This window comes from Sorex fumeus, unplaced genomic scaffold, assembly GCF_029834395.1.
Source record: "Sorex fumeus unplaced genomic scaffold, SorFum_2.1 ptg000072l, whole genome shotgun sequence".
NCBI lineage: Eukaryota > Metazoa > Chordata > Mammalia > Eulipotyphla > Soricidae > Sorex > Sorex fumeus.
In genome coordinates, this window is record NW_026606129.1 from 26,039,126 (window position 1) to 26,045,176 (window position 6,051).

Genomic DNA, 6,051 nt, shown 5'->3' on the forward strand with positions numbered 1-6,051 from the left:
TTCAGGTTTAGGTCTCAGTCATGCAGATATCAAACACATTTCCCTTTACCAAAACTTATTTTTTACCATGAAGAACCCCAATAAAACCCCACCCCCCACCCCTCCTAGTCCCTGTGGGGCAGATGAATTCTAGTTAACACTCTATCTGCTTTGATTAGATTCATTGTTTCAATAAAAGATTCACCACTATTATTTACATTTTCCCCCCCCCCCAAATCAGACATGCTGAAAAAGCATTGTGAAGTGATTTGCTTTCTACAGCTGGGTTCAAGAATTAAATGTTGGTTTTGGATTTCTGCTATTTTACTTATTGACCCTGGAAGTATTTCTACTGAAAGTCAGATAGTTAAGAAATTGGTTTCTGTGCACTGGAGACGTGGCCGTGCTGGAGAGCCGCTAGTGGGGGGCAACTGGTGGCCTCGGTAGGGCGTGAAGGGTGGACCGAAACGCCCCCCTTCCCATGAGGTTTTAGTCGCCCCCAGTCCCCCGGCTCATACCTGCTGTCCACAAGGCTCCTATGCGGCCGCCATCTTTCTTTCCAGAGAGGAGAAGGCGACTGGGGCAACACCCTTTCCCCTCCAGCAGACTTGATGGCCTGGATTAACGCATAGTCCATTCACTTTTCTGCTCCAAGCTGCCGGGTTCTGCATTAAGTCCTTGTGCTTCTGGGGCCGTGGCCGTGCTGGAGAACCGCTCGTGGGGGGCAACTGGTGACCTCGGTAGGGTGTGAAGGATGGACCGGAACGCCCCCCTTCCCATGAGGTTTTAGTTGCCCCCACATCCCTGGCTCATACCTGCTGTCCACAAGGCTCCTATGTGGCCGCCATCTTTCTTTCCAGAGGGAGGAGGGTGGAAGGGACCAACACCCTTTCCCCTCCGGGCAGACATGATGGCCTGGATTAACGCATAGTCCATTCACTTTTCTGCTCCAAGCTGCTGGGTTCTGCATTAAGTCCTTGTGCTTCTGGGGCCGAAATTTTTTATTCTATTTTAATGAATCACCATGAGACACAGTTACAGACTTACAAACTTGCATGATTACATTTCGATCATACAATGTTCGAGTACCCATCCCTCCACCTGTGCCCATTCTTCATCACCAACGTTTTCAGTATCCCTCCTGCCACCACCACCCCTTCCACCCTCCCTGCCTCTGTGGCAGGCACATTCCCTCTTACTCTCTCTCTCTCCTTCTGGGTGTTATGGTTTGCAATACAGGTACTAAGCGGTCATGTGATGGTACGCTTGCCTCCTAGGTCACCCTCAGATGTCACTGCTATTGCCCAGAGGCCTTGCTTGGCCAGCTTGGCAGGACCTGAGGAACTAAGACCTAGTTGCTGAAAGTAAGGATCCCATCACCTGAGCCACACTTAGAAGATGTTTTCTCAGGGACTCAGGAAGAAAGAATCACAGCCCCTCCCCACCCTCCAGCCCCAGCCCCCTGCAGGCCCCTGTCTAGAGAGATTCCTGATGCCTCCTCAGACCGTATTTACAATTTGCCACACTCTACTGGCCTTTTCTCTGTGCCTCACCTGCCTCCCAAGCCTTGAGGATAATTGTCCCCCCCCCCCCCCCCCCCCCCCCAGCAAGTGCCAGGGCAGAGGGATCCTGAAAGGGAAGTGCTAGAAAGTGATCGGCCAAGTCCATTCAGGACTAAAGAACACATTAATCAGTCCAGGAATTGGGGGAGGTGAGCTCTGAAGAGATAAATCTACCATTTGCAGTATGGGGTCTTTTTATTTTGTTTTTGTTTTATGGCCACATTTGGCAATGCTCAGGGATTCTTCCTGGCTCTGCCCTTGGGATCACTCCTGGCAGGGCTCAGGGGACCAAATATGGTACCGGAGTTCAAATCCTGGTCAGCTGTGTTGCAGAGCAACCAGCCTTCCTGCTATACTATCCCTCTGGACACTGCAGCATGTGGATCTTATTGGGACTGTCATTTTAAACAATCTGTTTTTTAAATTTTTTTTCTTGACAAGAAGGGAAATTTAATGAATCATCTTTGGTATGCTAGTAGTACTGTGGTCATGCTTTCTGGGCAAATTCTTAGACATCTGACCTGAAACAGGGTAAATAAAATGATACAGTCGTGGGTTTTGCTTCAAGGAGATCCGATGGAGCGGAGTTAGAGAACAGAAGCATATCACCAACCACCGGTTCTTAGAGTCAAATGCAGCAGCTGCATCACCAAGTGCTTTTGGCTGGTAAATAGGCTTGAGGTTTCCCATACAGTTTATTTCCTGTAATGTAAGATTTCATGTTCAGGAGGAGGTGGGAAGAGGAGGAGAGGCTGGAAATGAAATCCAGGAATGCCAGGGATTTCATTGAATGAGAAGGCAAGAGGGATGCCTGTGGGCAGTCAATCCAGATGGTCAGTTAGGACTGAACCTCGGGAAGGGAGGTCAGGCTTATAGGAAGAGAGAGAGCAAAGACCAGCCAAGGGGAACGCTCTGGGGTGAGGGGCATGAGCCAAAATGTGGGTGGTGGAAGAACTGGGGGTGGGAGGTGAGGTTGGGGGTTTCTGAGCTGCTATTTCATGCAGGCAGCGAGTGGTGTTGGCAGCTGAGCCCTCTTCACACTCAGGATCCTGGGGCAGGTGTTACCCTGTCCCTCTTCTTTCCTGCCACCTGACTTGCATGGCAGGGGGGCCAAACAGTCCACATTCATTACCTGTATTTGCTAGTTCCACCAGAGGAAAACAGGTGGAGCCAAAGAACAAAATCCAACGAAGATTAATTAACAAAGTCCAAAGGCGAATTAGGTGCATCTATGGGGTGAGCCGAGGTATGGAGAGATTCTGGGGGGTTGGGGGAGCTTGGAAAAGGAAGGGAGAGGAAAGGCTGCTCATTTAGGGGATAGGGGAAGCAAATGGGGGAATACAGAGCCTAGGGGTTAAGGTGTGTGGTTGAAATCACCCGAGTAGGAATCTAATTTCTGGATTCTGTGTAAGACAAATTCTGATGAAGTGTCCTGTTTTTCTACTGTTTAATCTTTAGGATTCCTTTACTAACTCCTTCTGGAAAAGAAAATGTTAAGAAATCTAATATTTATTTGGAGGTTTTCATGAGAAATGTTTAGGTGCTGAATCTTCAGTAAATGATCCAGGCCTAAATAAAGGAACTTCTTGCTAACTATGGTTCACATCATCCTGATGATCTATCACAAAAACCTGAGTCATCTGTGATCCTGGGAGGGGGTTGGGACTGAAATGTCAAGATGAGAGAGAAAAAGAGATTAGGGGAGAAATTGTCTTTCTACCAGTAGTTCACAGCACAGAAAACAAGAATAACAGTAGAAGAAAATACTCTTGGGAAATACCTCCCCATGGAGACGCACAGAATTGTCTGCTACACACAGAGAATGCAGTGCAGGAAGGGGTTCTACTTTGAACAGTTTTGAGTGTCACCTATGGGAAAGGCAGATTTTGCCTTCCTCCGAAACCAATTTACTGAGTGCCTGATTTTCTTTCTAATAATTGGAGAGAAAGTGACATTTCCCTTAACCTTTGACTTGAAGGGCCGGGTATATGGCTTTGCTGTCTGTCTGTGTGGAAGACTCACTGACAATTAGTGCTTGTCAGTGGCCCTGGGGCTCCTCAGGCCTGGCAAGCAGCAGTCTTTTTAAAAGGTTAGTCCTCCGGGGATTTAAAAATGTAGCTTTTCTCTCCGGGTCTCGTATCATGGACCTAAGAGAGTACTCTGTGGCTCTGTGAGACAGAACTTCGAAGCTGGCATGGGTATCGGGAGGTTATTCAACTGTCACGAGTTTATGAGGATTAAATGAGAAAATGCAAGTTAAATGTTTAGCCCAGCGCTGGGCACATGTGAAGTGCTGAATAAATGAGATCTACTATTGTTATTATCATTCATTGTTATTATTGCTAGCTCTATGATTTTATGGGCATAACGAATGAGCTGGCAATACTAATGCGAACTCTAGCCAGAATTTGACAAGTCCAAAATAAAACCAGACCCAGGAAAGGAGGAGCCCGCGCTCCTCAGACCTCAGGAATTGTCTCTCCAGCTGCAGCTGGCCGTCCGCCCTCCTCTCCTCTCAGCCCTAATGAGAAATGACTTAGAGATAAAACTTCTTTGAAGGCAGTAACTCCCTGGTGTCCCTCAGGTGAGGGACAGCCCTCATCAGTGGCTTTTTTCTAAGCTGTTGATGGACAGTCGGTGATAAACATTTCAGTCAAATTCGCCCTTCCCCCCCCCCCCCCCCGGGGGCTCTGCCTCCAGAAAGCTGGGTTCAGTCCTGTTAAGGAATCCCTAAGTGAGTAGGTGGTCTGACCTCAGAGAAAGAGGGAGCTTATTCAAGCCCAGACAAGGAAATATGCCAGTTTCTAAGGGGTTGTCACATTTTGCCCTTTGGCAACTTGTAAAGGAGTCACAACCAGGAGGTTCTAGTTCACCGAAAAGGGGATGGGGGGGGGGGGGAGTGAGTCAGAGGTGGGGGGTGCGGGAAGAGGTGTCTAGTTCTGCTCCTGATATCCCCAGAGCCACCGAGCCAAAGTGGTCATTGATGCTACTGGGACAGGGTAGCTGGAGTCATCATGTCTTTGGGAAGTTGGGGGAGGAGTGGTCCCAGGCTGTGGAGTGACTTCTTGTCCCTCAGGGAACAGGCATCACTGGGGCCATTTCAGACAAGCCAGCCCCAGGGAAACCCAACAGCAGGACACACTCCAAGCTGGTCATTGCTGACAGGATATTCCAGAGCCCTAAACCCTGAACTGAATGTCATACCTCAGAACGTGAGTGGAGGGAACTTGGGGGAGAGAAGGAGCAAAGACAGCCCCATCTTTCAGTTCCAGGGTGTTCTATGAAAGTCATATTTCCAATCATCCGGTTCTGGAGAAAAAGAGAAATAAAAGGAGCCACAATTGAACACAGTTCATGTTGTGAAAACAAATTCTGACTTACCTTGCTGAAACTCATAAATAAAACTTCTCGAGCAGAAATTTAGCACAGAAAGAACTGCTTCCTTCAGCGGGTGGCGCTGAGCAGAGGGAGCTACGACGAGTCTGCCTGTGTGGGTGTAAGTATTGGTATCAACTCTCATTGCTCAAACAGCGCTTCGCCTCAGCTCTGACAGCTCGTCGCCTCCTTACAGGAAGAGAGTTTATTTCATTTCAAGCTCTCACAAATGAAAAGAAACAGGGTTATTACCCTTTTATGGAGTGAGTGAAAAATGTTTTGTGTGGGTAATTTGAGCACAAACCAGAATTCACCAGATGACTTTATATCATTTCCATAAACTTTTATTGAATTAAGATAATAGTGTCTTGAATTTATATGACACATTTCTTTAGAGGGAGGAAAGCACGCTCAGATGTATTTCCTTGATTTTTAAAATTCTCTGTGAAGATGTAGCAAGTACTGTCCTTATAAAATATATCTACAGGTAAAAATGTTTTTTGCTTTCCTCTTTAATCTGCCAAGCTGTGTTTAAACCCTGTAAGAAATTCTTGTAGTCACAAAGAACCCCCTTATAATTATTAGAAACACTTTAATTTTATTATAGGAGACTGCCTTATAACTTCTATATGGTTTCATGAATTCCAGCTTTGAAGCTGCAACTTCTGAAATCCTTTCTCTACTTAAGCATCAGTTTCAAAAATAATCTTTTTGAATATTTAAAAGATCAGAGGAAGTGTTTAAACCCTTCTTCGAGACAGGAATGTGACTGTGTGACAATCCCCCTCTTCAGCAGATGCCCCAAACTATAAAAGAAACGTCTTGCCTTTTCATTACAAAAAGGAAATTATTAGACACCATTCCAATTATTCTCGTGAGATATCTAAAAAGGTTGTATTTTTTTTTCTCTTGTACTTTTATGCCAAAGTGAAGAAGAAAGTTAATAGATGGGTTTTTTAATTTTTTAATTGAATCACAGTGAGATACATAGTTATAAAGTTGTTCATGATTGGATTTCAATCATTATTTTCCAACACCTGTCCCTTCACCAGTGTGCACTTCCCACTACTAATGTCTCCAGTTCCCCCCATACATACCACTTTCCTTCACTCTCTCTCTCTTTTCTCTCTCTATT